Genomic DNA, 8945 nt, shown 5'->3' on the forward strand with positions numbered 1-8945 from the left:
TTTTTCTCTTCTTCTGAAGTAGAAAAAAAAAATCAGTATTTTCCCTTCTAATTTGTCTTTGTTCTGACAATTTAATGCATATGTAAGAGGTCCTAACAAGTGTGGTATATCAGAAAGCACATCAAAGTGTTCTCACACCTCTTTTCCTTCTTTTAAACCTTTTACTTGGAGGCATGGTTTAACCGTAGTAGGACTCTGCACTTTGTCTCTAAAGTGAGTGGGCTGCACTCAGTGCTATCCAAGGTCACTTGGATTTATTGCTCTCTTTCAAAATAATGAAAAAAGTGCAAGTCCAGTGAAGATGACAAATTTTAATTTCCATGTCCATACCTGTTTGAACTTTAATTGTCGTGGTCTCTCTAACAGGAAATCAGTGACCTGCACTGACCACCCACAGGCCTCTCAGTGACAAGGAAATTGGAGTCCCTGGGTGCCCATCATGCACTTAGCACAGAGCACTGGAATTCTCCCATCTGCATGATTGAGTGTGCATTGAAGGAAGGGAGAGAAGCTTCCATCCTGAGGAATATTTTCACTGAATAGTTCTTACCACAGGAAGGTTTTTCTAATAGGCCGACCAACCAACAAACCAACCAACCTACAGACAGACAGACAGACAGACAGACAGACAGACAGACAGACAGATATTGATGACAACTGTTGGAATTAGAGAGACTTACACATATTGTCCTGGTCTACGAATGTGTAGGAGGTGTTATCGTGATATTTTTCCTCAGTAAAGGGAACTCTATGGGAATGTTGGTACCATAAATGGCAATATATTTCTATCCTCTGTCTTCCTCATTTATTTTTATTTTTTTAAATTGTGAGATGAGGGCTATTCCTGGTTTGCTTTGTTAAACAAAGAAGCACATGAACTAACATAAGAAAATACCTTGAACATGTCTGTTGAATAAATGTGCACATAAAAATAAACAACATTAGTATTCATAAGTACCCTGGAGTGGAAAAATGTTCATTACACATTGTATATATGTACTCACTTGTTTGCACATATGTGCCTCATATTTATGAACAATTATATTTTGATGAAAAATTAATTTAAAGTTTTCCTTGGCAGCCTCTTCCCCAGGGTGTTCGAAAGGCTTTTCTTCAGAGTTTAATTTCTAAAAAAGGAGATCAGATGCTAACGCGGTAATGAACTTATAACTAAAAATATACCTATTAAATCTCTACAACAAGTGTGAGAATGAATAGTATTTTTGCAATGTTTGTGTGAGTGTAGTCCAACACCCCACCAGAATCATGGAGATAATTGTGTTCAAAAACTAGTACCACAGTAGCATAAGGTCTGTCACTTTAAAAATATTCACTGTACAATTTGGGAACATTAATTACATTCACAGTATTGTATTACTTTGGTATCCCAAACTACAAACAACTTCTCCCACTCAAAGAGAAATTCTAACATCATTAAAAAATATTTTCCATTCCCCTCTCCCTCTGGTCTCTGGTAATGCCTAGTCCCTCATCTCCTTGCTCTGTTAATATGCATTTTAGACATCTCACATAAAGAAGATCATTAATATTTATCTCTGGCTCTCTAATGGATCTTAATTGGTATCTTGTTGTGGTTGAGATTTCCATTTCTCTCAATGGTGAATTACATTGGGTAGTTTTGCATTTGCTTACTGGACCTTGGATATCTTCAAATATGTCAATTCAACATCATTGTCCATTTTTAAATCTAGTTTTATTAGCTGATATTCAGTTGTAGTTGACCTTAGACATTCTTCATGTTAAGCCTTTCTAAATATTATGTATATGCCATTTTTCTCCTGCTGTTTTCTTTAGCAAAAAATATTTGATGAGAAAGATAGAACATGAAAAATAAGAGAAAGAAAACAGAGAAAGAGAGAAAGAAAATGAAACAGACAGACAGACAGATACAAAGAGACAGAGACAAAGAGACAGACAAAGAGAGATAGAGAAAAATCTTAAAAAGGAATTGGTGCTTCATGCTGGTCAGACCAAACTGGTAAGATAGGCCAGCAGGCTGCACAACCCAGGAGAGTCGCTGTTTCCTTCTACAGAATCCTAGAGGCAAGATGTCCTGTAGCTTTGAAGATAAATGTGTTTCCCTCCTCAATAAAGCCTGCATTTCATTGTATGGATTCCAGGCAGGTTATAGGGTGTAATATGATTTTGCAAATGCACTAATTTAATTATTAGCTCTACTTAAAAATTCACAGAAATGGATTTAACTATACTTGACCTAATATGTAGTAACATGTTCTACCCAGATTGCTAAGCAGACATATGAAATTAACTGTCAGAGGTGGACAAATAGTTATTCTTAAAGTGATATTAAAATCCAATGTTCTCATTTTTTGTCATGGATTCTTTTGGCCTTTTTTCTCACTTTACTTAATTTTAAAGTTTCTAGGATAAGTTTTTCTGATCTGAAACTTTTGAGCATTTTCTTTCTCATCATTCTTAGCAGCTAGAAGCATTTTTTGTGCATAATAAATACATGATACTTACTGTACAAATTGGGGGGTATTTTTGCTGATCTAATAGAATGATTTATTTTCCCTTCATAGGAAAGTCATGAGGGACTTGTTCTAAGGTTTTGTTTTTTAGCAATGAAAGACATCTCTTAGAATGCTCCATACATGAAGGGTTCTCTTTAGGTGGTAACATTTTAGAGCTGAATGGTCTCTGCAGGCACCAAGTTCCCTGTTGTACCCCACATCATACATTTACACGTGCATGCAGATACAGGACACTCTGCGTGGTCCCTGAACCAACTGAGCACATGTCCTGCATGGCCGTCATGCCTGCAATTGTGACACCATGTAAACCAGTTGTTAAACTGAGCTAAATTTTTGCCCTTGCTCAAGTCAACTTTTTCATCTGATTTGGATCCTCCAGGACAGCTAGAAACAGGTGTTCCCATGTTAATGAGGCAAAGTGCACAGCGAGGAAGGGGTTTTCGACAGGCAGGGCAACTCGTGACTGTAGACTTTGTTGGGGAACTGCTCACACCACACTGACTGAAACCTCTGCCCTGATGTGGCACAGAGGAACAGCTGTAGGAGATAGACTTGCCACAAAAGTTACAACTCATAAACACCTGTACTAATGGCTTAGAACTAGGATCCAGCTTACTCCTGTGAATATCAAATTCGGCTTGTTTGTGCCAAAACCAAGCATCTAATAAATTTCTGTAATTCTCAATCCACTATTGAACTCTTTCTTCTTTCAGAACATGTAGAGGGGAGCCCCGTAACATGCAGTAACTCGCTATCTGGACATCTCCAGTTCTGTCAACGTAACTCTCCATTAAGTCCACTCCATCCTTAGTAAGGCCTGTAAGCAAAATTCCTTCCAAATTTCCTGCTTCTTTCATTTCATTGGTCAACTTCTCGATGTATCTATTGAACTGAGTATCATTAAGGAATTTACAAGCAAATGCCACTCTGTCATGTACTGCAACTGTGTTTTCATACAAAACACCATCGTAAGATCCTGCTTCACTTGTCAGAAACACAACATGACATGCAGATACAGGTTGTTTAGCTGTAAGCATAGAGTGCTGCACATTTCTCTCCAAAGGGAGATTTTCTCGTCCGTCTAACCTGGTAAAGCCATGGCTACCGCACTGAGATTCAGATCTCCTTTTTCTGAAGACGCCCCTTCATTCAGGATTTGGATTGCCCACCAAATGTCCAAGTTGAACAACGCCACCACGGCCGCTCGCTCCCATTCTCCTTCTTGCACAAGCGAGTTCAGAAATGGCCCCACATCTATGTCTGTTCCTTTCTTTATCCACCCACAAATCTGGAAGGTAAAGATTCTCTCTTTGCTTAAACTCTGAGTATCGGCTTGCTTCTCCAACCCACTCCAGTCGTGACTGCTGCTCTCCACCACTCCCAAAGATGATTTTACTATTGACTTAACTCCTGCATAAACCCATGATCCTTTGTTGCCTGGAGAGTTCTGATCCATATCTCCTGTATATTGCTTCATAAAGTACAGGTTATACCAAGTGACTTCAGCTGTGGATCTTCATCTCCAGCCAAGATGTGGTTTCTCCAAACCTGCTCTGCATCAAGTCCATACCTTGACAAAGCTCAAAGGTGCATTTTTGTTGCTATATCTTTTTCCAAAGAATCACCATGTTCTTCTTCTGCACATTCATACAGATGATGGCCACAAGCCCACATTAAAGATGTAATTGGGCTCCAAGCAAGGGATATCCTTTCAAAAACCATGAAGTCCGACATTGTTCGGTTGGGAGTCACAACTATCATTCGGTTTTAGCTTGTTGGATGCCACGCAAAGGAAGCGATGTAATTGTTGCAAGGCTGCACACTTCTCTCGATTATCGTCGGTTCAGTTTCAACCCCGATGGGGGTGGGCGTGTGCTGCGTATCATACAGCCCAATAATATTGCTATCCCTTGTTAAAGTGGCAAGCAGGCCAGTCCTCGTTGGACACCATGCTACTTTTGTTAAGGGTTTGGGCTGCTCAGTCAAAGTCAAAACTGGCTTTTCAAATTTTCTAAGATCCCAGATTGCAACCTGAACTTCACAGAAGCAAGCCACACAATCATGGAAGTATGGGTCTACTGTTACCCCCTGAACAGCTTTTGTGTTCACAAACATCTTCTGGCTTGTATTTCGAAGATCAAATATGGCTAGATTACGATGCATGCCAGCAAGGAGAAGTTTCTGGTCTCGTGGAAGCCAACAAAGCGAGAGACAAGCATCATTCTGCCCAAACTCATACAGTGGTTTTGCCACTAACAATGCTGTTTCAGCTTCACCTGCTGAGAGCCTCACTCTTTCCCTGGGCACAGTGTCAGGCACGTACTGGCTACAGATATCCCATATTAACACCGAAAAGTCAGCTCTATGTTTATCTAGGCCAGCAGCAAGCCAGCTACTGTCCAGTGGATTCCACGCAAGGGTATTGCACTGTAGTGCATGTTTTGGGACACATTCTTTTCCTATTAACTCCTTAAACTTTGAATTATGAACTTGACCAAGACTTGTGAGTACGACTTAACCGTTTGCTTGTCCAACTGCTAGGAGACATTCAGGATCATAATTGAGGTACCATGCAACACACTTCATATAGGGGGTATCTAAGCTTATCAACAGTAACGTAGCTGCAGAGTCTTCGGATAAACGTAGAGATCCAGCTCTGAGTTCTGAAGTCACAGTAGATTCTACATGATAAAGGCTCAGTTCTGAGTCACACACAATGAATCTATCAACCTGGTGTGGTGCCCACAAAATGTCAGGTCTGGTATCGCTCATGTTTACTGATGCAAAGAAAGCAATCAGTGTGCTCCATGCACTTCAAGTTTTAACAAGGGCTCCTTTCCCTCGAAGGCCTCTCAGCCTAGGAAAGCTGCATTGAGTCTTTGTTCAACACCAAAACATCTCTGCCAGCGCTGTCCAACAAAAATACGGCGTGAGGTCATGACTTATAATTCACCAGCAGCATGAGCACTTAGTGTACAAGGCGGCAGTTTCCGACACACAGCAGTTTGCACCTTCGACAAGGTGCACTGACCGCACGTACAGAGATTTCTCTAGAAATAGTTATGCAAAAGGCCTGCAGAGGCAGTTCTTTGCAAAGAGGTCTTACTCGCCCTTTTTAGACGTTTTTATCACCGGACTCTTTGGAGAACGGTGCACACAGCCCTCGCGGGCCCTGTGGGCTGAGACCCGCAGCCAGGACAGGCTACAGCGCGGCAGGAGTCCGTGCATGGCCTCTGGCACCTCGCGGCCAGTTCCCGCGGCCAGTTCCCGCCACCGCCTGTCCTTGGGGCTCTCAGGGGCCACGTGCCTGCCAGGCAGATGCCGTCCGCCCCAATCACCGACCTCAGGCAGCTGCGCCACCCTGAACAAATTGTGACACCCTCGACACACCACCTTCTTTATTTAAGGAGGTCAGTTGTCTGGCATTCTTCATAAATTTCATACATTTATCCTTTGAATTCCAGTAGAATTTGACAAGCAGAAAACCTTGCAGGAGACAAGAAGGTATGAGCATAGTTGTTCTGCATCTCTCCTGGGTCACCGGGCTGGTCCTGCCAAACCCGCTTATTGCAGCCGCCTCAAGGCAGCCTGGTCCTCAGATCCTTCAGGCTCCAAGTCCTGTCACTTTCCTAACACCTTTAGGCCATCTTTCCTCTTCCTTACTTACGTTTATTTTATTAGTGCGTATTCACCATAGACAGCGCTTACAGTTCTCATGGGTGTTGGTACCTGAACCTGATGCATAGCAATTCTTTTAGTTTTCCCTTTGTTCATCTGCTCCCCTTCATATCCCTCCCTGCTCCTTCCAGCTGCTGCTGTCTTCCCCATTTGCAAAAGTTCTATTTTCATCATTTTTCCATCCCCTTTCTGACCTCTCCCTGTATCTCTTGTTCCTTCATCCACAGGGAGAGTTTTTTTGTGTTAAAAAACTAGTTAGCCTTGTGTGTCTCACTTGTTTCATACATTGTGTGTCAGGTTGTATCCACTTACCTATGAATGCCTCCAATTAATTTTTCTTTATGGCATAACAGTACCCAATTATGCATAAATACCACATTTAATAAACCTACTCATCTGCTGATTGGCATACACGCTGTTTCCAAGAGTTAGCTGCTATAAACTATGCTGATATAAACATTCATTGAAATATGGTGTCTTCATCTCTCTCCAGAAGATCCGTAGCTCGGTCAAGCATAGTTTCTATCTTTGTGGTTCTGAAGCACCTGCACACCATTTTCGATATTGGTTGTACTGGATTATATCTCAACTACCCGTGTTACAGGGCTCCATTGTCCCCTTGTTCTTGCCAGCATTTATTGTTACTTGATTTCCTGAAGGCAGCCATTCTTTCTTGACTAAGGTAACAGCTCAGTGTTCTCATTTGTTTCCCTAATACGTATTATATGCCACACCTTTTCATATAGCATAGTATAAACTGCTCTGAAATTGTTTTAATTTGAATGCACACTCATTGCTTCCATGCTTTGTATGTATAAACCAAAGGCCACTGAGACAGGTCTCTCTTTCATGATGGTTGATGTCCCCCCGGTCGGCAGCGTGCAGAGCGTATGTAAATGCTGTCTCCTTTTGCACTCTCAGGCCCTAGGCCTCCTCTTCCTTCCTGTCACCCTACCTGATACGGGGAGGAAAACAAAGACGGCAGAGCTCCCAGAGTGTTTCTTTTCCCTTTAAATCCTTAAGGAAGATATTGAAAAATAAAATAAACACAAATTTTACACTTTTCTCCTCACAATCAATAAACCTTTTCAAGCGAACAAGGTTTACGGAGAAATAACTTCTTCATGGGTCAATGCATTTAAAATGTAACTCCCTGTAGGATGCTGCCTTTTCAAAGCACTCCCTTAAAGATACTTCACGTGCTCCTCCCCGACTACAATTTGTAAAGCTTCCTGTATGGCTTGGCAGGCAGAGTCCGAGCCTTGGAGCGCGCGGCTCTACAGCTTAGGGCGCTCGAGGTGTCAATGCAGACCACAGAGCTGCTGTGTTAGGCAGCAGGAGGGACTGGAGCGGGCTGTGGAGCAGCTCGAGTTTTAACGTGCCTCTGTGCTAATGACTTTGTTTGTACAATGTCCCTCTCATTGCTTCCTTTCCTTGGCTGTGACACTGAGAAACTGACTTCGTGTTTGATCGCTGCGGAATCACCCGGCCTTCCTCTTCCTGTTGTCCATGGATACTAAAGGCTGTGGATCTTCCAGCGCTGCAGGAAGAGGATGGGGTCACGTTCACCACTCATTTGATCAAAGAGAGGAAGATGGGTAATGTTTACTCCCGCACCAGACTTCTTTCAAGGACTTTGTTCCTCTTAACTTCTCTGGCACTACAGTTTGTCAGGCAAGGTCTTTGTTTGTGTCTATTGACACAATGTAATTAGAGGGAAACATTTTCATTCAAAGAGCACTCAGCTTTCCTTGAGAAACGATGTTTTCTCCACCAACAGAGCCATGTTTCCTGCCCTGCATATCAAGTTCCTATAAAGACTGACAGGAAATTGGGTATACTAGGCAACTTTTAGAGCATATATGCACTGCAAAGATTCACAGTTAGAATTCAGAGTTAGGTGGTCCTGTGTTTCTGTATTTCTATGATTCTGAACAAAGAGAATCGGAAGCACTGAGGTAAAAGCCTAGCAGCTTTCTGGGCCTTCTACCATGCGAGTGCGGTAAGAACTCAAAGCTGAAACTGAATAGAGGAAAGAAACTGTAAATGTTTCTCCAAATACTTTCAGTATTTTAAACCTCTTTTAGCTTTCTTTGTTTTGTAGTGCAATGTATCTAAGCCAGGCCTGGAGCATGCTAGGTAACTGTCCTACCACTGAGTTTAAATTGTTGAAACATGACACACAGGGTGAATGACATTGACAAGAATCAAACACAACATTAATGCTAATTTTGTTTTATTCCCTGGTTGTCAAATCTCCACAAACAGACAAAATTGACCACTACTGGTCTTTATAGCTTCTTTTATACGCAATTTGTTTAAGACAGACAATGGGAAGATGACAGATATTCATACTGATATTGATACTAGAATAGATACATAGAAGAATAAATATGATTACGCAGGCGCTGTCACTGTGTGTATGTCTGTTACAAGATCGTCTAAATTTTACTTGCTGAAGTTTGTTCCCAAAAACATGTTATCCTATAGACACATTAGAAACTGATAGCACATATAGAAGAATATCACCTTTTGTTACAAATTTTGCATAATTATTTAGCCAATTGTTTAAATTGATTTCAGGATTGTATCATCAGACATTTCTGTTGTCATTTAGAATTAACTTATATCATGCATAGCTAGGAATACACTATCACGAACTTTATCAATTGCATGTAAAAAATGTAAAAATTGCAACACAAAAATACTCCCTATTGTCTGTCTTTTTTTTCAAAGTTTTATTGATAAACA

General features: G+C 41.3%; 1 pseudogene; it reads right to left on the reverse strand.

Annotated features, from left to right (window-relative positions):
* Window positions 1-2665: 2665 nt before the first annotated feature.
* LOC101583316 lies at window positions 2666-5288 on the reverse strand (annotated as a pseudogene).
* Window positions 5289-8945: the final 3657 nt, after the last annotated feature.

The sequence above is a fragment of the Octodon degus genome, unplaced genomic scaffold (assembly GCF_000260255.1).
Source record: "Octodon degus isolate 3935 unplaced genomic scaffold, OctDeg1.0 scaffold00129, whole genome shotgun sequence".
Taxonomy (NCBI): domain Eukaryota; kingdom Metazoa; phylum Chordata; class Mammalia; order Rodentia; family Octodontidae; genus Octodon; species Octodon degus.